Source organism: Gopherus flavomarginatus, unplaced genomic scaffold, assembly GCF_025201925.1.
Source record: "Gopherus flavomarginatus isolate rGopFla2 unplaced genomic scaffold, rGopFla2.mat.asm mat_scaffold_44_arrow_ctg1, whole genome shotgun sequence".
Classification (NCBI taxonomy): Eukaryota; Metazoa; Chordata; order Testudines; family Testudinidae; genus Gopherus; species Gopherus flavomarginatus.
The window spans coordinates 2,049,634-2,074,601 of record NW_026115088.1 but is presented as its reverse complement, the minus strand read 5'-3'; the positions used below and the strand labels follow the sequence as shown (position 1 = coordinate 2,074,601).

The 24,968-nt window shown below is 52.4% G+C and overlaps 1 protein-coding gene and 1 non-coding gene across 2 annotated transcripts in view; one reads left to right on the top strand and one right to left on the bottom strand.

The window, feature by feature from the left end:
• The window catches only part of LOC127042466 (zinc finger protein 560-like), a 307,892-nt gene that overhangs the window by 31,941 nt on the left and 250,983 nt on the right, over positions 1-24,968 (top strand). The window lies entirely within an intron of this gene.
• Positions 6,596-6,677, bottom strand: TRNAS-GCU (transfer RNA serine (anticodon GCU)). Its single transcript has one exon. It is a non-coding gene; the product is annotated as a tRNA-Ser (tRNA).

Below are 24,968 nucleotides of genomic sequence, written 5' to 3'. Positions count from 1 at the left end.
CCCACGGCAGCCACACCCCAGCAGGGGGAATATGGAGTCAGGAACTGGCTTTTGCTCTGTCTGATCCTTGTTTTGTTCACTGGAAAGTGGTTCTGCCCCAGGATGCAGCAATACATGTGTCTGGGTGGACTAGAGAGCTGGAAATCTCTCCCCCACATTCATTTCTCCCACTGCCCCTTTCAGTCTCTCCTTCCCCTGTCCTCTCTCCCTGCCCCTCTGGCTGGGACAGTCCCATTCCTGGGGGCTTTGCTCTCCCATGGCTGGATTTCCTCCTGGCAACCGCTAATGGGAGGAGAAATGAGGTGGTGTTGTTTGTGCAGAGTCACTTTCTTGCCAGACCCTAGGACATTCCCTGAGGTCTTTCAGTTACCTGGAGACTCTGGCTCAGAATTTAGTAGTAACAGGGCCCAGGACTGCCCTAGGGGGCTAGGACCAGCTGCAGAAAGTCATCCCCTGGGCCGGGCAGAGAAGAAGCTTTAATTAAGGTCACTTCCCAGCACAGAGCCCCACTGGGGGAGCAGCAGCTGCCAAGCCTGGTCTCCCAGATCACAATGGAGGCTGCAGCATCTGACCCAGGAAGCTGAACCCCAATATCCTGAGCAGAGAGGGACGGAGTGTATGAGCAGCTTCCCTCCTTTAGCTCTCTGGGGAGAGCAGCTAATGGGAGCCCCTCCTCACAGGGAGAATGGCTGATCTCATTTGACCCACTGTCCATCTGGAATCACTCCTTGTCTTTCCATACAGTGACTCTGGATTAACAACGGTCTCAATGACACCGGATTTCAGAAAGAATGTGTTCAGAACGCTGTGGAAAAGACCATCGTGTGGCAGTGCTGACTCCCTTCCCATCTCCCTCACCCCCGCAGATCTAGGACAAGGACTGGGGGCAAAAATTTTCCAAACGGAACCGAAAGTTCCTGCAGTTTTCAAAAGAGGAGAAAAGTAAATTCTGTGAATTCACACTAACAGTGTTTGCTAAGAGGACAGAAAGTTATCACAGTGACAGGGCACGTGACTGGGGAATGGACTTGGTGACCTGGTGACTAGGAGCCAGGACTCTGGTACAAGTTGACCAGAGAGAAGGATCATGGTTAGCAGCAGCCCCCAGACACCCCCTAGTACCCAGAGCCCAGACCCCCCAGCCAGGGGCCCCAGACACCCCCCAGCCAGGATCCCATCAGATATTCCCTGGGACGCAGCCCCCAGAGTCCCTGGCCAGGGACCCCAGATACCCCTCAAAGCCCCACCGGCCAGAGAACCCCCACCACACCATGATTGCCAGGTTGGGAATCCCAAAGGGTTCCCCCCACCAAGAGCCCCCAGCAGCCAGGGACCCCCTCAAGGGACCCCCCCCCCACTGGGAACTCAGTCCCTCACTGCCTGCCTAGGAACTTCCCCACCCTCCAGAACGATCTACCCTGACATTTGCCTGGGACCCCCTCCTCTGCCCAGTGTGACCCCCTGATGCTTTACAGTGCGACCCATCACTCTGCTTCCCTGGCATGCCCTCACCTAGTGCCAGGGATCCCCTCCCCCAGCTCTGTGCACTGGGCATGGCAACAAAACCAGGAACCAGCGGGGGAAGCACAGACAGAGCCCCTGGCACAGAACCAGGCTCCCTCTAACCCTCTGTCCCGCCTCCCCAAGAGACACCCACCCCCACTGTTCTGCAGCCACCAGGCCCCCAGCGATACCCACCTCCAGGACCCATAGCCTCAGGGATGGGCACATCAGAACCACCACCCCCGAAAACCCCAAAGCTCCACAACCCACCAACCTGACTAGGGTACCCTCTGCCCAGCCACCCAGAGGCCTCCCCCTACCACAATGCCCCTTCAGCTGCAATCTCCCCACACAGACACCTTCCCTGCCCCTGCAAGTGTTACCTCACAGAGTGTGAGAAGTGGCTAGAAAGTTAACACCACCTCCTGCTGGCCAGTCACACAGGCAGAGGGAGCCTGGGGAGTGCTTCTTTAACAGGAGAATGGAAGGCCTGGAGGGCAAGAAAGATCCACGGGCTGTCACTAGCAAATAATGGCCACCATGGATCCACCCCAGAGGCGGCTGCATCTTAGCACATTGGGAAACAACCCATCATATTCAATTAGAAATAAAACAACTAGAGAGAAGTGGGGCAAATGTTTGGGGTATTTTATATCCATCTTTGAGACACGCAGAGAGAACCCTGTCACAAACGACATTTGATAACATGAGAGAAAACCACCAAGATCGGAGGGGATTTGATGTTGCTATTAAATAACTAGTGGAAAAGGGGGACTGTTGGACTGGATTTTATATGACTGTCCAATACATAAACAGAAGGTGATGGTCTCCCCCGGCCACGGGGCAACCATTCACGTGAGCAGCTCAGAGCCCTTTGAGGAGCTGATTTAAGGGCAGGGGGGGAGCTGGAAGGCTCCCTGGACAATGGAAGGGGGCCACAGGGGAATTGGGAAATGGGGTCTGGGCAGTCTCCATGGGGGATGTGCTCCTCCCTTCCCTTCCCTGCCCTGGCAGAGAACAGGAACCTCATCCCATCCCACTCCAGTGGGAGCCATGTTCTAGGGAATGACCCAGGGCAACAATTTCCCACCCAAACAAGGACAAATCGCTGCAGATAAAATGGGTGGGAAAATACACCCCCCATCGGAGAGATTTTAAATTGACATTTGAGAAGTATGGAGAGAAAAGGGAAAATCAGAGGCAATTAGAGAGCTGATCATTGGGGGGGGGGAGGAGAATCTCCCTGGATTTTATAGCCACGTGTGATAATGAGAGAGAAAAGGGGAAATCTTGAGAGAATGTGTGTGTGGGAGGAAGTGGCAAAAACAGGGACAGGATCCAGTTAACTCACCTCCCTCCCACCCCGGGAATGTCCTGGCTGCACAGAGACAGATCTACCCCCCCACCCCAGTGACCTCCCCCCCTGCAACTCCGGCTTCTCCTCCCCCCTCGACACCTCCGCCCTCACACCAAAGGGGGAGGCTCTGCCAGCGCCTCCCCCTGAGCTCAACTCCTGCTCCTCCCCCCAGCCCGGATTGTGCCCTTTAGCCCCCCACGAACCCTGCCTCCAGCTGCCTGACCCCCCCCCGCCCATCAATTTCCTGCTCTGCGCCCGCCCCTCCCACGCTCCCTGTTACTTCCCCGCCCCGCTCCAGCCCCGCCCCCAGCGCCCGGCGGAACGTTACGGCTGGTCCGGGCAGGGGGAAGGGCAGCGGCTTCAGCGGCTGTTACTGGGCATGCGCAGTGCCCGGGAGCAGCACATTGCTATGGGGAGGGATTTAATACACCGCCGCCCCCCCGCCTGGCCCGGGGTCCGCCCCTCCCCCCCACACGACGGCCGAGCCCCGGCCCCCCCATCCCAGCGGGGCGGGCGGGCGGATCCTCCTGCAGCTCCACTGGGGCCGAGGCGCCTTCAAGGCTTCTCCCAGGCTCCCTGGGGCAGAGTCACTTTCCTGCCCCCCAGCGCCTCTCATTCCCCGGGGGCTCCGGGTCACAATGTCCCACCGCCCTTCCCCCGCCTGCAGCTCCGGCTTCTCCCCTCCCGCCCCCGCCAGCCACACCAAGGGGAACCCCCGGGCCCCAGTCTCTGTCCCCACCTGGATCCCAGCGGGGCCGGGGGCAGATCCTGGCTGCAGCTGACAACAGCGGCTCCGCTCTGGCTCGGGCAGCTCCAGCGCTGCTGGCAGCACGTGGAGAACCAGGAAGCAGCTGTTCAGCCCGGGCTCCGCGTCACAATGTGCCAGAGCCCCGCCCCCAGGAGCTGCCCTGCCCGTGGGCTGTGCCAGAGCCCCGCCCCCAGGAGCTGCTCCGCCCCCGCTCTGTGCTGGAGCCCCGCCCCCAGGAGCTACCCTGCCCATGGGCTGTGCCAGAGCCCCACCCCCAGGAGCTGCTCCGCCCCTGCTCTGTGCTGGAGCCCCGCCCCCAGAAGCTGCCCCACCCCTGCTCTGTGCTGGAGCCCCGCCCCCAGGAGCTGCCCGCACCTGGGATGTGTCAGAGCCCCGCCCCCTGGAATTTCCCCATGTTGGGTCTCTGAGCTTTGTTCTCCTGCCGCCTTCTTCCCAGCACCCCCTGCTCCCTTCCTGTGTCTGCAAACACCCCCCCTCCCCCGGGGCCGGCTGCAGTGCTCGCTGAGGCTGACTCCAGTGGCTGAAGTTGCCTCCATCTCTGCTTCACCTGGAGGGGGAGAGACAAAGAGAGGAGATGGTCCCAGGGTGTGAAACCAGAATCAGGGGGCAAGGAAAGAAGGACTGTTTGGAAAGGTGGGTTTTTTGTGGGGGGGGTGAGCCAGAGGGATTCAGAAGAAGTTGGGCAGCAGAGGCTCAGGGAAATTGAGGGGAACCTCCTGGGTGTCTCAGTGTTGCCCAGGGTTTGTACAGCACCTTGCATAATATGGGGTCTGATCTCAGTCATGGTCTGTGCAGCACCTGGGAGCCCTGATGTCTGTTTCCTGATCACAGGCTCTGGGAATGGAGAGAGGGAAACCTCAGCACCTGAAGGTTAATGCAGCCCTGTGTGCAACCCCTGCTAGGGTGATCCGACAGCAAATGTGAAAAATTGGGATGGGGGTGGGGTTAATAGGCACCTATATAAGAAAAAGACCCAAAAATCGGGACATCTAGTCATGCTAGTCCCTGCTGTTCTCATAAGGGGTCGGCTTAGAGAGGGTTTGGCTACACTTGCAGCTGTCCAGTGCTGGGAGTTAAAGCTGTCTTCCTACAGCTGTTTAGGGAAAGCGCTGCAGTGTGGACACACTGACAGCTACCAGCACTCTGTCATGGCCACATTTGCAGCGCTGTTGGGAGTGGTGCATTATGGGCAGCTATCCCAGCATTCAAGTGGCTGCAATGTGCTTTTCAAAAGAGGAGGGTGGGGTGGAGTGTGACACGGAGCGTGGGGGAGACAGAGCGAGTGGATTTTTGGAGCTGACACTGTGTCAGCTCCCTGCCTGGCAAGTTCAAGCCTCCTCCCCCACCCCTCTCTCATTCACTAAATGCAAATAGCCGCCTTTGTTCTTTTCCTCACAGACCAGATAAGCCGCTGATCCAAAACAGACCCCCCCTCCCCCGTGCCCACCCGGCTGCTTCTCTCCTCAAGCAAACACCAGCTGTGGGTGTTCCAAAGGGATCCCCCTGCCTCTGCTCATTCACTGCAAACAGTAACTGTGTTTGGTTTTTAGATAAGCAGCTCCGGGAGCCTTGAGCTCACAACAAAACAAACAGAGGCATCACACCAAAACAAAGAGCGTTATCTCTACTTAAAAGCATTGTGGGAAGGTTCCGGAGGTCAGTGACAGCGTAGTAAGATTAATCACTGTTTACACTGGCACCCCAGCGCTGCATCACCAGCTCTGTTCTCTTTATTCCTCTCGTCGAGGTGGAGCACATGCAGCACTGTAGCCAGGGAGATACAGCGCTGTATGTGCCTTGCCAGTGTGGACGGGGAGTAAGTTACAGCGCTGTAAAGCCACCACCTGCACTGTAACTCTCCAGTGTAGCCAAGGCCTGAGTTGTAGTAATAATAGCAGCCAAGAATCCGGTGGCACCTTCTAGACTAACAGACGTATTGGAGCATGAGCTGTCGTGGGTGAATACCCACTTTGTCAGATGCAACAATAGTCCCATATGGGCTAGTGGTCAGGATTCCTGGTTTTCACCCAGGTGGCCTGGGTTCAACTTCTGGTGTGGGAAGAGTGCAGAGCTTTTTCCCAGAGTGGAGGCAGGAAATGAAAGGAACAGGAAGGGATCCTGCCAGCAGTGGAGTTAGACAGTGTAGGGAGGGGACCCCAGAAGTGGGGGTGGGGCAATGGTTTGGGGGGAGATGAGGGAAGGATCCCAGCAGTGCGGGAAGTTGACAACCTGGAGAGCACAGGCCTGGAATGGGGACCTGGAAGAGTGAATGTGTCCCTCTAAACCCATCAACTACAGACTAGGCAGGCTTGGAAGAATTGTGTATTTGTTGGTAAATGTCAATTTCTGTGTAAACACACAACCCAATGGCAAAATATTTCCATCAATAATCATCAAAATTGACAGATGGGCAAAGTAAGAAACATGCTGCTTGAGAACTTATCATGTTGTAGGAGCAGCAGTGATCTGTATGCTCTGTATAACCTGTATGCTCAGAAGGTCTGTTAAACTCCCCCAGCTTGTGTCCTTTCCCGCTTTGAATGCCTGTGAAGTGGCTTTCCCACTCTCCTTTGTACCTCCAGTGAATGCCCTTCACCGGGCCCATCTGGCCAGTGGTTCGCTGTGTTACATTCTATTGCACCTCAGGGAGACTGATCTTCATCGCACCGTCCATCGCTGCGCTGTGGGACACTTACCTTAAAGGATCCTGACATCTCCACTGCCAGGCCTGTCCTGGGAGCGTGAGTATGAGTGTGACACCCTCCCCCATCCCTTCTTTTGAGCTTAGCTATCAAGGTAATAAATGTGCTGCTTTCTGCCAAACTCTGGGGGGAGGGGCATTATTAGTCCTCTCTAAGCTTACTAACTGACCCAATTTTGGGTAACACAAGCAACATTGTTTGATCTGTTATTGTACCAAAGGAGGAGATGGTTGTCTATAAAGGAGGGTGAAGACTAAATGCCTCTGATGAGAATGGGATTTGAACCCATGCAGGCAGAGCATAATGGAGTAGCAGTCCATCACCTTAACCACTCGGTCACCTCATCTGAGCTGTCAAAAAGCGGACAGGAGGAGAAATCTAAGGCCGGCAGAGATAGGGACACTAAGGAGTTTTTAAATACTAAGCGAAAGCAGGGTCTGAATGAGCTCCCCTCTCTCACCTAGTGAGGAGCTGGGGAAAGACTTCAGGAACAGACCGTGTTTGCATAGACACACCTACTCTGCCTAGCTATGCAGCATGATGGGGCCGCTTCCCCAAAATGACCAGTTTGGGATGGTCTTGGGTTACAAATGACTTTAGGATTGAGTGGAATGAAATGTTATTCTCCTTCCTGTATGAGTGAAGGGCAGCAGAACATACCTAGTCCGTCCTGATGGAGGGGTAGGTGAGTGAGGAATAGCTTTTATTGGACTGCAGAGAAGTGATTGAGGACGTCACCCTAAACCAGTGGTCCCCAAACATTTCACATTGTGCCCTCTTAGCCATGGCTGTGGCCCCTCGGAAGCCACGGTCAAGAACCGGGGCTGGGAGGAGTGGGGCTGTTGCTTGCTGGGGTGAGGGGTGCGGACAGGGGTAAAGGGGTCGACGCCGGGCTGGGAGCCAGAGTCTCAGGCTGAGGGTGGGGTTGGGGAAGAGCTGTGGCAGAGTGGTGCTCCCTCCCTGCCCTCTATGTGGGCTGGCTCAGGTCCTGAGGTGCCCCCATGAATGTTCCTCTGTGTCTCCCTAGGAGTCGCACCCCACATTATGGGGACCACTGAACCCTACTCGCTAAGCCGGGGCTAGTGATGCCAAACCCCCGGGAAAGGGAGAACAAGTGTGGGGGCCCCAGCACCAGAACCATGCCCCTACCTTCTGTCTGCGGCTCTACCCCCTTCCACCCATGGCCCCATCCACTGTCACTTCTGTTCCACCCCTTCCCCCACCAGCCCCACCCTATCACTCCTTTACCCCTGCCCCGCTGTGGCCCTGAGACCAGAGAAGCTCTGTGCCCCTGCTGCAGCCCCCGGGCTGTAGCAGGGAGTGGGAGCTCCTCCAGCCCTGGGGCTGACATAGGGGAGACTTTTCCAGGGGGACCTAACTTGGCCAGGGCCCCTGATCATGGGCCCCACTGTCCCCTTGGCAGTGCAAGGTTTGGGGAGGCTGAGCCCCCTTCTCATAAACAGATAGCTAAGGGTTAATGTTCTTTTACCTATAAAGGGGTAACACCAGTAACCTAAAACACCTGACCAGAGGACCAATCAGGAAACAAGACTTTTTCAAATCTGGGTGGAGGGAAGTTTGTGTGTGAGTTCTTTGTTCTTTGTCTTGTGTCTGTGGCGTCTCGGCTATGAGAGTGATTTTTCTATCTCCTGCCTTTCTAATCTTCTGTTTCCAAGTTGTAAGTACAAAGATAATAAGATAATAAGTTTATATTGGTTTTTTTTGTATTTACATGTGTGTAGTTGCTGGAATGTTTAAATTGTATTCTTTTTGGATAAGGCTGTTTATTCATTTTTTTCTTTTAAGCAAATAACCCTGTATTTGTCACCTTAATACAGAGAGACCATTTTTATGTCCTTTTCTTTCTTTTTATATAAAGTTTTCTTTTTAAGACCTGTTGAATTTCTTCTTTAGTGGGGACTCCAGGGAATTGAGTCTGCAGCTCACCAGGGAATTGGTGGGAGGAAGAAGTCAGGGGGAAAAATCTCGTTGTGTTAGATTTACTAGCCTGACTTTGCATACCCTCTGGGTAAGGGGGAAGAGAGATTAGCTATCTTGGTACTTCTATTTCCAGGACTGGAAACAGGGAGGGGGGAGTCCCTCTGTTTAGATTCACGGAGCTTGCTTCTGTATATCTCTCCAGGAACCCAGGGAGGGAACACCTGGAGGGGAGGAGGGGGAAGGGAAATGGTTTATTCCCCTTTGTTGTGAGACTCAAGGCATCTGAGTCTGGGGGTCCCCCGGGGAAGGTTTTGGGGAGACCACAGCGAGCCAGGCACTGTATAAATCCCTGGCTGGTGGCAGCTTTACCAGGTCCAAGCTGGTAACTAAGCTTGGAGGTTTTCATGCTAACACCCATATTTTGGACGCTAAGGTCCAAATCTGGGAAAAAATGTTATGACACACCTCCCCCCTGAGCCTCCATTACGAGCCGCCCAGGCTACCACTGCTCAGTGTGTGGCCAGTCTCTGTGTTTTCTGCTGCTTGTTCTGGGGAGCCTGGCCGGCCTTAGGGGTGGTGCCCCCCGATAGCCGCCCAGGGCTCCAGGGGTCAAAGGGCACCGTGTGGCAGTGCAAAGGTGCTCACTGCTCTCCCCTGCCCCAATGCTCCTCCATGGGTCCATAGAGGTTTGAGGGGAGTAAGGAGCAACCCTATGTGCTCCATGCGTCCTGGTCACTTTTCCCACTTGGGCTGTGCTGTGAGGGGAGCATCAGAAGCTGCTGCTCTCTGCCCTCCTGCTATGCAGCCCGGCTGAGGAAAGTGACCTGGATGCAGGGAGCTCGGATGATCTCACTTCTTGCCCCCACATCCCACAGCCCCTAGGGGTGCCCAGATGAGCAGCGTTCCAGGGAGGAGTGGGGGGCAGCAATGCCAGCTGCTCCATGCACACAGGTCAGTCTCCCCATGTGGGTGCAGGAGGGGGTGCAAGGGTTTCTGTGATGCCTATTCTATCAATATCGTCACTCAATACCAGGCACTCAAATTCACCAGTCTTAGTACTTAGACGTTTAGCGTTTGTATTTAAGCACTTCTAAAATGTGTCCCATTTTAGCTGTCTGCTGTTACATGATGTAATTGAGGGAGACTCTTTCATTTCACTGTTTCTCATCAGAACCTACCTGTACATTATCATCTTCCATCCTCTCCACTTTACTAGGCTATAGAGAATCCCTGTCAATAGTTCCTCTCCTAACGGATGTCTCTGTCTGAACCCTGTGCTCCTCAGCGCCTGTCGGCTTTCCCCAGCTCTGAGGCTGTGTCTACACCGCGCACCTTACCACGGTGCAGCTGTGCCACTCTAACCATGCCATTGTAAGGTGCGCTGTGTGGCCGTCCTTATCGCTGAGAGAGAGCTTCCCCGGCAACAAAGCCAAACTACCTCCAATGAGGGGCAGGAGCTTTGTCACCGGGAGCACAGATCCACCTATGATGCGCTGTTCACACTGCCGCTTTTCATGGCTCAAATTTTGGCATTCGGGGAGTGTTTTTTCTCACCACAGAGAGACAAAATTTTTAGCAACAAAAGCCGAAATTAAAAAAAACTCCTCTGCAACCTGTTTAATTTTACCTTTATACAACCTTTATACTGCCTCCAGTTCTGGTATCCTCATTTGAAAAAGATGTTGTGAAATTGGAGCTAGGGCAGCAAAGAGCCACCAAATGTTCTGAGGGCTGGAGAAAAATGCCTTCCAGTGAGCTATTGAAAGAGCTCAACCTGTTTAGCTTATCAAAAGAAGATTGAAAGGTGATTTCATTGAAATGTTGAAGGGCCTTAATGGAGAGAAAAGATTGGGTATTTACGGGCTCTTGAATGGAGCAGAGAAAGGCATAACAAGACCCAATGGCTGGAAAGTGAAAAGAGACAAATTCATATTGCAACTGAGGCACAATAGTCAACAGCGAGGATGATTCACCACAGGAGCAAGCTACCAAGGAAAGTGGTGGATTCACCATCTCCTGATGTCATTTAATGAAGACTAGATGCCTTTCTGGAATGTGTTTGCCCCCAAAGTAGCTGTTATGTCATACAGGAGGCCTGTGATATGCAGGTTAGATGCTCTAATGGTGTCTTCTGACCATGAAGTCGACTAATTTCTGAAAAACTGAGTGTAGCATTGGGAGCAGCATCTGATGTTTTCCTGTCTAGCCGGCTTGCTGCCTAGAACGAACGCTCCTTGAGTGGGGTGATCCACAGGGAGTAGCTCAAACCTCCAAAGTGCCTGGCCAGGGGCAGGACATTAGCCCAGCAAGGGAGGGGTGTGTCAGTGACATCACAAAGGCCTTTTGCAGGACCTCAGACTATTGGTCAAAAGTGGTGGGGAGGTGGTGACCTCACAGAGAGATGCTGACATCAGCCAGGCAGGACAGGGGCGAGGGGCCAGGGAAACCTCAGAGACCTCTGTGGCTTTGCTTCAGCACGTTTCCTTCTCCAGGTCTCTCTTTGAGGACTGAGAGATTATTTGGGGTCATGGACATGAGCGCCAGGAGGAACCTCTTTCTAGTTTCCTCCTTCCCTTGTAGTGATTTTACTAGAAAACAGCCGTCCCTGTTTAGAAGGTAAGAGCCTCCTGGAGGTTTGAAACCTGTTCAGTCTGATCTATCTGGTGACAAGTGAATTCTAGGCATGGAAAACACGAGCTTAAGGAGGCAGAATTTTATTGCGCACCTGGGATTTTGTCCCTTAGAATCGCTGGGGACATTAGGGTTTGTCCTTTTTGTTTCACCTCTTCCTCCATCCCTCCCTCCTCTTCTTCTCTTGCTTCTTTTGTCCTTTCTCCTGTTCCCTTCCCAACAACAGGACGGAGGTGTGTGTGTGTGTGTTGCAGGGAAGTCCTCTGCAGCTCCCACTATGGAAGGTCCACCCAAAAATGTGGGACTGAAATAGTGCTCGGGCAGTGATCCCCACCGGTGACCTGGGCCATCCTTTGGGCTCTCTGGTGAGAACCCTCAGCCTCCCGTCCTCCGTCTCTACCCTGATTGGTTGAGCAGGGGGATATTGACAGGGAGGAGACTCAGGTCCTTGTTGTTCTCCTTTAAGATCAAATAAATAAGTCAGAACCAGTTCTATCTTTGATTAATTTTGCTGCTTCTCTGCATTAATTGTCTCTGAGCAGTTGATGATTCCCTCTAACATTGCAGTTCTCCTCAAATACTTGCTGAATAATTACTGTCACTGTTGTTGGTCTGGAGCTCATCTGAGAGCACAGTATTCAGGTCATTCAATGTCTGAAATTCAAGATCCGAAGGTTTGTTTGAAAATCAGGGCTCTTCGGTCCTATTCCCAACACTGCCTCTGACGGGCTGTGTGACCTAAGACAAGTCAATTCTCCTTTCTCAGCCTGAGCTTCTCCCTCTTTCAAGTAGGGATAATAATGATCCGCTCTTACCTACCTCATGGTGGGTGAAGGATGCGGATCCATTTGGGAGTGTCACTAGAAGTAGTGCATAATATGAAGTTTCCCAGATTATGACATAATAGATTAGCTGAAATAGTCTATTTTATTTGTATTTTTTTATTTTGAAATTGTTAATAGTAGCAACGACTTAGCTCAGATTGAAGCATCTTATCTAATGGTTGAGATGTAAGTGTCTCCTCTTTGTGTGCGAGGAGACAATTTAACACTCTGACAAAGAGGAGATGCTTTTGTTTTGCAACAAAATATTTTTGCAAAGATCTTTCATCCCACTTGTTATGATTTTGAGAAACAAACTGGTTTAGTCTAAATGGGATTTTCGGACAGAAACGGTTTGAATGAAATTTTCCCACCATCTCGATTCCTGGGCTCTGGGGGTTTTCATCTGTTAGAACAGGAGTCAGAACTGGTTGCTTCTCTTTCTGGCTCTGCCATCGCCTTGTTGTGTAGGCCTTGGGTAGGTCACTTCCCTTCTCCCATCTGTCCAATCGGAACAGGAACAGTTCTCGAACTATGGGCAGTTTAGAGCCCAAGTGAGATAAGGGGTATTAAAGCCCTCTGTGAAGGAGAAAGGGGAGTTTCACAGTGTTTAGCACCAAGGAATTCTAAAGTTTGCTAAAATGTCTAGTCTGTGGAAACAAGAAATGGTCGGGGCCAAACTTATTAACCACTGCCTTTTTAAAGCCCATTCAAAGATGTGAGTCCCTATCTTTTAGGTACCTGTGGTTCTTTGCCAGCAGCAGAGAAGAGGTTCCTGCCTCCGTTTTTGTGGCCTTAACAAACCAGGTGTTGTGCCCCAGTTCTCATCTGAGACCCCTGAAAAAGAACATCTTCCCATCCATGAACAAGACAGGACCTATCTTTCAAAGGGGAACAAAAAGACCTCTGGGACTTACAGACTAGCTAGCCTGACTGCCATAGCTGGAGAGATCCTGCAATACATTCTTAAACACTCAGTTTGTCAGCAGCACCTACAGGATGATTTGGTTCTTATGACTAGTGAGCGTGGAATTGTCAAGAACAAATCATTCCAAACCAATTCTCTTTCCTTCTTTGGCCTGGTAGAGGTGAGTAAACAATAGATGGGATCTAGCTTGGTGTTACTAAGGCTTTTGACACAGTCCCATAGGACATTCTCAGAAGCAAACGAGGGAAATGTAGTCCAGCTGCAATCAGTGTAATGTGGGTGCAGAGCTGGTTGAAAGCCAAGACTCCAGGAGCCCTTCTCCATGTTTAGCTGCCCAACGGGGAGGGTGAACCTAGTGGGTCTGGCAGGGATCAGTCCGGTGTCAGGTACTATTCTATATTTTCATGAATGATTTGGAAAATGGAGTGGAGAGTATGCCCCTAAAGTTTACAACTGACACCAAGCACTTTGGAGCACAGGATTGAAATTCAAAACACCCTTAACAAATTGGAGACTTGGTCTTCTTGAGCCAAACTCCATGGTTAGGGCTCTCTCTCTACACTGGGCTGAAGTGAAACCCCAGAGCCAAGCACTCCTCCTGGGCAGTGAGCTCCGACCTTGAATGGTCAGATGCTGCTTAGCACTGTCAGAGCAGCTTTTGCTGGGGGATTCTCCCAGCACTTTCCAATAGCGGGAAGGTATGAAATCCCCATTTGACTGCTGGGGACAGAGCCCGAGAGTGGGGAGCAACTTGCCCAAAGTCCCCAGAAAAAGGAAAACAACCAGCAGAGGAACCAATAGGAAACCCAGCAATGGAACTCAGGAGTCCTGGGGGTGTGCTGTGGTGACCAGATGTCCCAATTTTATAGGGACAGTCCGAATTTTGGGGTCTTATGTAGGATCCATTTACCCCCCACGCCCTCCCGATTTTTCACACTTGCTGTCTGGTCACCCTAGGGTGTGCACATGTGTGGGTCCCAGCTGCTCCCTGCCCCCCTCATTGAAGCAGATGTGCAGGGTTACTGCCCTGGGAAGTGCAGGGCACCAGTGGATGTGGGGTTGGCTGGAGGTAGGGTCTGGCTTCAGGCAGGGCAAGGGCTGCGTGGCTGGCTGGCTTCAGGCAGGGGGGTGCATCAGGGTTTGGCTGGAGACAGGGCAGGGAGGATGCGGCTGGTGCAGGCAAAGCAGAAGGTGCAGGGCTGGCTGGAGACAGAGGCTGACTGCCGGCAGGGCAGGGCAGGGGGTGCAGGGCTGGCTGCAGGCAGGGCGTGGGGCAGGGCCGGTGCAAGGAAGTTTCATGCCCTAGGCGAAACTTCCACCTTGCACCCTTCCCCCCCCGCACCCCTGCCCTGAGGCGCCCCACCCGTGGCAGCTCCCCCCTCCACCCTGAGGCTCCCCTCTTGTGGCAACTCTCCTGCTCTGCCCTGCGGCACCCCCGTCGCCCGAGCTCACCCCTGCTCCGAGCACGAGCACCCCGAGCACGCCGTGGCCGCTTCACTTCTCCCACCTCCAAGGCTTGAGGCGCCTAAGCCTGCCAGGCAGTCAAGCACCCTCCTCTGAGCCACAGCAGTCCTGACAGTTGATAATAGAGGCACCTTAACCCCTGAGTTCCTTCAATGTGTCCCCCTCGGGGGTCCAGCTCCGATCACCAGATACTCGGGGTATGTCTATACCACCTGCCGAATCGGTGGGCAGCGATCGATCCAGCGGGGGTTGATATATCGCGTCTAGTGTAGATGCAATACATTGAGTGCTCTCCCCTCGCCTGCTGTACTCCAGCTCGGTGAGAGGCGCAGGCAGAGTCTACGGGGAGCTGCAGCAGTCAACTCACCGAGACTGTGACATTATAAGTATAATCTAATATCTCAGGGCCAGAAAGAGTTAATTAACTCACCTCACCGACTGACCTGACCCGTGGGTGAACCTTAAAAACTGGTTAACAAGATATGTAAATGAACAGAGCTTTGAAATGCAAGTCTGCAGTGTTAGAGGTAGAAGGGGAGGTGTTTGCTCAGGTCTTGTGATGTCAGCAAACAAGTCTTGTCTATTGCTATAGTTTTAATTCAAAGAGCAAAAAAAGAATATTAACATTTATGATGATACTTGAGTGAAATAGTATTATTGTCTGTGTCTCTTTGAAGGTTGTGGTAATCTGTATCTGAACTGTTTGATGGATGTACTAATTGCCAGGATGTTTGGAAGAAGAGTTAAGCCTATTGTTTTCTCAGGCTGAAAGGCTGCTGGAAATGTTTAAGAACCTGGGACACGATCCTTCTTCATCTCAGATCTGCTTTGGGTTTCAAGAGGGGGAAACCTTAAGCCACAAGGATTGAGATCCCCAGTCATTGACTGGAGCCACCCTGAATATGGACATTGGATTATAACCTATGGACTATTTCTAAAAGGACTTTTGGCAACTACAAGCTCATCTCTACTTTGTATCTGAACCTCAAAAATTGAATTCAAGTCTATATGTCTATTAATCTTTTAACCAACACTCACTCTCTCTCTTTTCTTTTCTAATAAATTTTAGCTTAGTTAATAAGAATTGGCTATAGCATGTCTTTTAGGTAAAATCTAAGTTATAATTGAACCTGGTTATGTGGCTGATCCTTTGGGATCGGAAGAATCTTTTCTTTTATATGATGAAGTAAGATTTTCAGGAATCATCATCATATCTAACAGGTGTGTCTGGACGGAGGCCTGAGGCTGGGTACTTTAAGGGAACTGCGTGGTTTAAACTTCTAAGTAACCAGTGAGGTACTACAGAAGCTGTTTTGTGCTGGCTTGGTAAATCTAAGTATTGAAATAACCAGCAGCGTTTGGGATTTGTCTGCCCTGTTTTGTTTGCAATTCACTCTGATTGAGTGAGCTGAGCTGGCTCCCACGGGCAGCACCGTCACACCTACAGCCAGGCTGCAGAGGTCCGGGGGATCTTAGGGGCCTTGGGGTGCACAGATACCTATGTCCAGGCCATAGCGGTCCCTGGGGGGCTTAGAGAGTTTGGGGGGGAAACAGATACCAATCTCCATGCTCTAGGGGTCCCATGGGGGCTTAGAGGGTTCGTGGGGGGCACATATTCCTACATCCAGGCTGTAGGGTTACCAGGGGGGCTTAGGGGGTTAGTGGGGGGCAAAGATACCTACGTCCAGGCTGGAGGCATCCTGGGAGTCTTAGGGGATTTGTGGGGGCCAAAGACACCAATGATGTCCAGGCTGTAGGGGTACCAGTGGGTTTTAGGGGTTCGAGTGGGCACAGATACGTATGTCCAGGCTGTATCGTTCCCAGGGGGGGTTAGAGGTTTCGTGAGGGGCACAGATATCTACGTCCAGATTGTAGATGTCCCGGGAGGGGGGGGTTAGGGGGGTTGTGGGAGTGCAAATACCTATGTCCAGGCTGTAGGGGTTCCTGGGGGCTTAGAGGGTTTCTGAGGGGCACATATACCTACGTGCACACTGGAGTGTCGCAAGGGGCTTGTGGAGTCTATATGGGGTACAGATACCAATGTTCTGGCTGTATAGGTCCCTCGGGGGCTTAGGGGGTTTGTGGGGGCACAGATACCTAAGTTCAGGCTGGAGACATTCTGGTGGGCATTAGGGGCTTCATGAGGGGCACAAATATCTATGTCAGGGCTGGAGAGGTCCCTGGATGGCTTAGGGGGTTGTGGTGAGCATAGATACAGACGTCCAGGCTGTAGGGGTCCCAAAGGGACTTAGGGGGTGTAACGTAGTGTGGTGGAATCTGGCCCTGCAGCCCTCTTCCTGGGACACACAGTGACTCAGCCAGCCAGTAAAACAGAAGGTTGTTTTGGCCAACAGGAACGAGGGATACAGCAGGGCTTTTGGGCACAACCAGGACCCCTCAATCGAGTCCTTCTGGGGGTTCAGGAAGCTTAGTTCCCAGTTTGGATTCCCTGAATTCCAACAACCCAGCTCCAAACCAAAACTGAACTAACTCCCTCCAGCCAGCCCCTTCCTTTATTCACCTTCCTGGTCAAAGGTGCTGACCCCCTCCCCGCTGCCTAGTTTAAGTTACAGGCTTAGGTCCTGTCCCTCACCTAAAGTCACCCGCTGCTCTCCCATCCCCCACACAGACAGTCCCCACTCCATCACAGTAATGCCCAGAGCATTTCCCGCATGGAACAACAGTGACACCATGTGGCCACACAGGGTAATGCACAGAGCATTTCCTGCATGGAGCAACAGTAGCACCGTGTGGCCACACAGGGTAATGCACAGAGCATTTCCTGCATGGAGCAAGAGTGACACCGTGTGGCCAGGCAGGGTAACGCACAGAGCATTTCCCGCATGGAGCAACATTGACACCTTGTGACCACACCAGGTAATGGACAGAGCATTTCCTGCATGGAGCAACAGTGACACCATGTGGCCATGCCGGGAAATGCACAGAGCATTTCCTGGATGGAGCAACAGTGATTCCATGTGGCCACGCAGAGTAATGCACAGAGCATTTCTCTCATAGAGGAACAGTGACAACATGTGGCCATGCAGGGTAATGCACAGAGCATCACGCCTATGTAGAGGCTGTAGAGATCCCTGGGGGACTTAGGGGTCGTGGGGGGCACAGATAGCTACGTCCAGGCTGGAGACATTCTGGTGGGCATTAGGGGCTTCATGAGGGGCACAAATATCTACGTCAGGGCTGGAGAGGTCCCTGGATGGCTTACGGGGTTGTGGTGAGCATAGATACATACGTCCATGCTGTAGTGGTCCCTGGGGGTTTAAGGATTTGTTAAGGGTCACAGAAACCTACGTATGGTCTGGAGGGGTCCCTGGGGGACTTAAGGGTTTGTGGTTGCGCAGATACCTACGTACCAGTTGGAGGGGGCCCTGGGGAGCTTAGGGGGTTTGTGTGGCGTACACATAGCTATAACCAGGCTGGTGGGGGCCCTATGGGTCTTAGAAGGCTGGTGGGGGGCAGAGATACCTTTGTAGGGACTGGAGATGTCCTGGGGAGGGCTTTGGGGGTTCCTGGAAGTCACAAATATCTACGTCCAGGCTGGAGGAGTTCTGGGGGTATTAGGGAGTTGTGCGGGGGCACAGATACCTATATCGAGGCTGTAGGGGTCCTGGGGTTGCTTTGGGGAATTTTGGGGTACAGATACCTACTTCCATGCTGTAGGGGTCGCTGGGAGGATTAGTGGGTTCGTGAGGGTGCAGAGATATCTACGTCCGGTCTATAGGGATCCTGGGGGGGGCTTAGGGGTTTGTAAGGGGCACAGATACATTCATCCAGGCAAGAGGGGTCTTAGGGACCTTAGGGGGTTCATGCTGGGCACAGATACCTGCGTCTAGGCTGGAGGGGTTTTGGGGGTCTTAGGAGGGTTGTGTGGGCACAGATACCTATGTCGATGCTGGAGGGGTCCTGTCATGTCTTAGCGGATTTGTGGGTTCAGAGATACCTACATCTAGGCTGGAGGGGTTCCGGGGGGATTAGGTGTGTTTGGGGGGGGGAACAGATACCTACATCCTGATGGTAGGTGGCCCTGGGTAGCTTAGGCGGTTTTTGTCGGTCACAGATACAAACATCCATGCTGTAGGGGTCCGGAGGGACTTTGTGGGGCTCTAGGGGTCACAGATACCTAGCTACAGTCTGGAAGGTTCCTGTGGGTATTAAGGGGTGTGTGGGGCATACAGATGCCTACATCTGGGCTTGTGGGTTCCCTGGGGGGCTTAGAGGTTTGTGGAGAGCACAGATACCATTATCCAGGCTTGATGGGTTCTGGTGGGATTAGGGGGTTGTGGGGGGCACAGATACCTATGTAAGCAGAAGCAGGATGAACTCTACCCTCACATCTGGTGGTGAATTATGGCGAGTGTGGAAAAGGATTTCAGGGTCTGATCATGTTTGCATAGACACACTCACCGTGCGTGACACGGCCACGGCAGCCTGGGATGGTTACTTTGGCAGCTATGGTATCCCCAGTTTATTTGTTGTTGGGGTGTGAGATGTGGAGTGTGACACCCTGATTGTGTGGATGAGGAACTGTGAAACAGCTTTGAGACAGGGATTCTCATCATCAGTTGAGTGGCACTCACTAGACAAGGGAGTGGGCTCCTTGGATGAGCCAGAAACACCGATTACATCTTCTTCTCTTTTAACAGTTGAATAGTAGATGTGGTTGTTGAATTTCTTAATAACTGAAGATCCAGGTTCTTGAGCTAAAGTCATTGAAGTGCTGTGTTAAATAGTGGGGGAGTTTGAAACTATATTGCAGAGCAGCTGATGGAGAAGAGCAGTTTGTGGAACACTTGGAATGGCTCACGAAGTGAAGTAAGCGAAGCAGTTTTTGGAGACAGCTAGAGGAGATCACAGGTTGGCTGGTGGAGCAGAGCAGCTGGTGGACTGAGCTGAGCAGTTTGTGGGAAAGGTAGAAGCAGAATCCCACGGAGAGGCAGGGCAGACAGCAGTGGACCACGTAAGGTGCCCCTTTCTACCCAGGCTGGCAGGGGGGAAAACCCGGCAGATAGACTCTTGAACTCTGGGGCTGCGGGAATGTGGGTGATTATGGGGTTGCTGGAGTCTTGAAATATTTGAGGTATTGTACTTTGGAGTCTTGGGGTGATTTGGGGATTGCTAGATTCTAGAGCCCAGGGAAAAGGACACAGCCTAGTTGAGGTGTTTTCCAAATTTAATGCTATGTTGTTTATCTCACGTTATTAAACATTTTCTGCTATACCCAGATTCTATGATTGCGAGAGGGGAAGTATTGCCTCTTTGAGGCACCTAGGGGTGTGTATGTAAAATTTTCCCATGTCACTGGGTGAGGGCTCGATCTGGTTTGCATTACGTAATAGGGAAGGGACCCCTATGTATTGAACCCAGTCCTTGCTGCTATCAATTCAGCCTGGCAGACGGGTTCCACCTATGTCCAGGCTGAAGGGGTCACTGGGGATTTGAGGAGGTTCCTGGGGGGCACAGAGATCTAGGCCCAGGCTGTAGGAGTCCCTGGGGGGCTCAGGGGTTTGGTGGGGGGCACAGATACCTACGTCCCAGCTGCAGGGGTCCCAGAGTGGCTTAGGGGGAGTCATGGAGTGTGGTGGAATCTGGCCCTGCACCCCTCTTCCAGGGACACACAGTGACTCAGCCAGCCAGTAAAACAGAGGGTTGTTTTGGCCAACAGGAACGAAGGATACAGCAGGGCTTTGGGACACAAACAGGACCCGTCAGTCGAGTCCTTCTGGGGGTTCAGGAAGCTTAGTTCCCAGTTTGGGATTATCTGAATTCCAACTACCCAGCTCCAAAAAAAACCTGAACTAACTCCCTCCAGCCGACCCCTTCCTGTGTCCAGCTTCCCGGGCAAAGGTGCTCACTCTCTCAGCCCTGCCTAGCTCGAGTTACAGGCTTAGGTCCTGTCCCTCACCTAAAGTCACCCCCTGCTCTCCCATCCCCCACACAGACAGTCCCCACTCCATCACAGTAATGCCCAGAGCATTTCGCGCATGGAGCAACAATAACACTGTGTGGCCATGCAGGGTAATGCACAGAGCATTTCCTGCATGGAGCAACAGTGACACCGTGTGGCCACACAGGGTAATGCACAGAGCATCTCCTGCATGGAGCAACAGTGACACCGTGTGGCCACACAGGGTAATGCACAGAGCATTTCCTGCATGGAGCAAGAGTGACACCGTGCGGCCACACAGGGTAATGCAGAAAGCATGTCCACGCATGGAGCAACAGTGGCACCGTGTGGCCACGCAGGGTAATGCACAGAGCATTTCCTGCATGGAGCAACAGTGAAACCATGTGGTCACGCAGGGTAATGCACAGAGCATTTCCTCGCATGGAGCAACAGTGACACCATATGGTTACGCAGGGTAATGCACAGAGTATTTCCTGCATGGAGCAACAGTGAAACCGTGTGGCCACACAGGGTAATGCACAGAGCATTTCCTGCATGGAGCAACAGTGGCACCATGTGGCAACGCAGGGTAATGCACAAAGCGTTTGCTGCATGCAGCAACAGTGACACCATGTGGTCATGCAGGGTAATGCACAGAGCAGTTCCTGCATGGAGCAACAGTGACACCATGTGGCCACACAGGGTAATGCACAGAGCATTTCCTGCATGGATCAACAGTGACACCACGTGGTCACGCAGGGTAATACACAGAGCATTTCCTGCATGGAGCAACAGTGACACCATGTGGTGACACAGGGTAATGCACAGAGCATTTCCTGCATGGAGCAACAGTGACACCATGTGGCCACACAGGGTAATGCACAGAGCATCGCACCTACGTGGAGGCTGTAGAGATCCCTCGAGGGCTTACGGGGGTTCGTAAGGTCACAGATATCTACATCCAGTATGGGCGGGACCCTGGGAGAGTTAGGGGGGTTGTGAGGGGCATAGGTACTTGCGTCCAGGCTGTAGAGGTCCTGGTGGGGATTAAAGGCTTCCTGGAGGACAACAATATCTACGTCCAGGCTGAAGGGGTCCCTGGACGCTTAGGGGGTTGTGGTGAGCACAGTGATCCCTGGGGGTATAGGGACTTGATGAGGGGCACAGATACGTATGTATGTCCTGGAGGGGTCCCTGGGTGGGGGCTTAGTGGTACTGTAGGAGACACAGATACCTACGTCCAGGCTATAGGCATTCTGGGGGGGCTTAGGGGTTTGGAGGGGCACAGATACCTACATCCAGGCTGGAGGGGTCCCGGGGGGCTTAGGTGGTTTGTGGGGAGGGGCACAGATATGTACATCCAGGCTGGAGTGGTCCCTGGGGGGGCTAAAGCGATTTCTGGTGGGCACAGATAACTACCTCTAGGCTGGAGGGGTTTCTCGGCACTTAGGGGTTGTGGGGGGCACAGATACTTCCATCCAGGCTGGAGGGTCCCTGGGGGACTTAGCGGGTTCATGTGGGGCACAGATACCTAAGTCCAGGCTGGATGGGTCCAGGGGGGGCTTATGGGGTTCAGGGAGCACAGATTCTTATCTCTAGGCTATAGGGGTCCCTGGTGGGCTTAGGGGGTTTTGGGGGGCCCCAGATACCTAAGTCCATGCTGTAGGCGTCCCTACAGGTGCTTATGGGTTCGTGGGGTGCACAGATACTTATGTCCAGTCTGGAGGGGACAGGGGGGGTTGGGGTTTCATGAGGGGCACAGATACAAACCTCCAGGCTGTAGGAGTCCCAGGGAGGCTGTGGGGGTACAGATACCTACATCTAGTCTGGATGGGTCCTGGGGGTTATATGGGGTTTGTAGGGGGCACAGATACCTAGGTACAGGCTGTCGGTGTCCCGAGGAGATTAGGCGGTTCCCTGGGGGCTCAGATACATCCAGGCTGGATGTTTCCCGAGGAGCTTAGGGGGTTTGTGGGGTGCTCAGATACCTGTGTCCAGGCTGTAGGGATCCCTGGGAGGTTAGAGGTTCGTGGGTGTCACGGATAGGGACTTCCAGGCTGAAGGGGTCGCTGGGACGTTTAGGGGGTTTGTGGGAGTACAGATACCTACGTCCAGGCTAAAGGGGTAATGGGGGTGCTTAGGGAATCGGGGTGGACACAGATACCTACGTCCAGGGTCTAGGGGTCCCGAGGGGATTGGGGGTTGAGGGGGGAACAGATGCCTACGTCCTAGCTGAAGGGGTCCTGGGTGGTTTAGGAGGTTCGTTGGAGTCACAGATACCTAAGTCCAGGCTGTAGGGGTTCCTGGGGTATTCGGGGATTTCTGGGGGTCACAGATACCTACGTTCAGACTGGAAGGGTTCCAGAGGGCTTAGGAGATTTATAGGGGGACAGATACCAACATCCTGGCTGTAGGGGTTCCCGTGGGGATTAGGTGGTTTATGGGGGGCACAGATTACTCATAGACTCATAGACTCTAGGACTGGAAGGGACCTCGAGAGGTCATCGAGTCCAGTCCCCTGCCCTCATGGCAGGACCAAATACTGTCTAGACCATCCCTAATAGACATTTATCTAACCTACTCTTAAATATCTCCACAGATGGAGATTCCACAACTTCCCTAGGCAATCTATTCCAGTGTTTAACTACCCTGACAGTTAGGAACTTTTTCCTAATGTCCAACCTAAATCTCCCTTGCTGCAGTTTAAGCCCATTGCTTCTTGTTCTATCATTGGAGGCTAAGGTGAACAAGTTTTCTCCCTCCTCCTGATGACACCTTTTTAGATACCTGAAAACTGCTATCATGTCCCCTCTCAGTCTTCTCTTTTCCAAACTAAACAAACCCAATTCCTTCAGCCTTCCTTCATAGGTCATGTTCTCAAGACCTTTAATCATTCTTGTTGCTCTTCTCTGGACCCTCTCCAATTTCTCCACATCTTTCTTGAAATGTGGTGCCCAGAACTGGACACAATACTCCAGTTGAGGCCTAACCAGCGCAGAGTAAAGCGGAAGAATGACTTCTCGTGTCTTGTTTACAACACACCTGTTAATGCATCCCAGAATCACGTTTGCTTTTCTTGCAACAGTATCACACTGTTGACTCATATTAAGCTTGTGGTCTACTACGACCCCTAGATCTCTTTCTGCCATACTCCTTCCTAGACAGTCTCTTCCCATTCTGTATGTGTGAAACTGATTGTTCCTTCCTAAGTGGAGCACTTTGCATTTATCTTTATTGAACTTCATCCTGTTTACCTCAGACCATTTCTCCAATTTGTCCAGATCATTTTGAATTTTGACCCTGTCCTCCAAAGCAGTTGCAATCCCTCCCAGTTTGGTATCATCCGCAAACTTAATAAGCGTACTTTCTATGCCAACATCTAAATCGTTGATGAAGATATTGAACAGATCCGGTCCCAAAACAGACCCCTGCGGAACCCCACTTGTTATACCTTTCCAGCAGGATTGGGAGCCATTAACAACTACTCTCTGAGTACGGTTATCCAGCCAGTTATGCACCCACCTTATAGTAGCCCCATCTAAATTGTACTTTCCTAGTTTATCTATAAGAATATCATGCGAGACCGTATCAAGTGCCTTACTAAAGTCTAGGTATATCACATCCACCGCTTCTCCCTTATCCACAAGGCTCGTTATCCTATCAAAGAACGCTATCAGATTAGTTTGACACGATTTGTTCTTTACAAATCCATGCTGGCTATTCCCTATCACCTTACCACCTTCCAAGTGTTTGGAGATGATTTCTTTGATTACCTGCTCCATTATCTTCCCTGGCGCAGAAGTTAAACTAACTGGTCTGTAGTTTCCTGGGTTGTTTTTATTTCCCTTTTTATAGATGGGCACTATATTTGCCCCCTTCCAGTCTTCTGGAATCTCCCCCGTCTCCCATGATTTCCCAAAGATAATAGCTAGAGGCTCAGATACCTCTTCTATTAACTCCTTGAGTATTCTAGGATGCATTTCATCAGGCCCTGGTGACTTGCAGGCATCTAACTTTTCTAAGTGATTTTTTACTTTCTCTTTCCTTATTTTCTCTTCTAAACCTACCCTCTTCCCGTAAGCATTCACTATACTAGACATTCCTTCAGACTTCTCAGTGAAGACTGAAACAAAGAAGTCATTAAGCATCTCTGCCATTTCCAAGTCTCCCGTTACTGTTTCCCCCTCCTCACTGAGCAGTGGGCCTACCCTGTCCTTAGTCTTCCTCTTGCTTCTAATGTATGACAGATACCAATGTCCTGGCTGTAGATGTTCCTCCACGGTGGCCTCAGGGCTGGAAGAGCTCCCACTCCCTTCTATTACCTGGGGGCTGCAGCAGGGGCACAGAGCTTCTCTGGTCTCACTCCTTTACCCCTGCCCCGCTGTGGCCCTGACACCAGAGAAGCTCTGTGCCCCTGCTGCAGCCTCTGCGCCATATCAGGGAGTGGGAGCTCCTCCAGCCCTGGGGCCACCGTGAGGGAGACTTTTCCAGGGGGACCCAATTTGGCCAGGGGCCCCCGGGACCCCGACAGCCTGGATGTAGGGTTATGTGCGACCACAGCCCCTCTATGTACCCCAGGAACATCTACAGCCAGGACATTGGTATCTGTGCCCCCCGAACCCACAAAGCCCCCCAGGGACCTTTACAGCCAGTATGTTGGTTTCTGTGCCCCCCATAAATCTCCTAAGCGCTCCAAGACCCCTCCAGTCTGCATGTAGGTATCTGTGACCCCCAGAAATCCCTGAATGCCCCAGGAACCCCTACAGCCTGGACTTAGGTATCTGTGACTCCAACGAACCTCCTAAACCACCCAAGACACCTCCAGCTATGACGTAGGTATCTGTTCCCCCCTCAAACCCCAATCCCCTCGGGACCCCTAGACCCTGGACGTAGGTATCTGTGTCAGCCCCGATCCCTTAAGCACTCCCATTACCCCTTCAGCCTGGACGC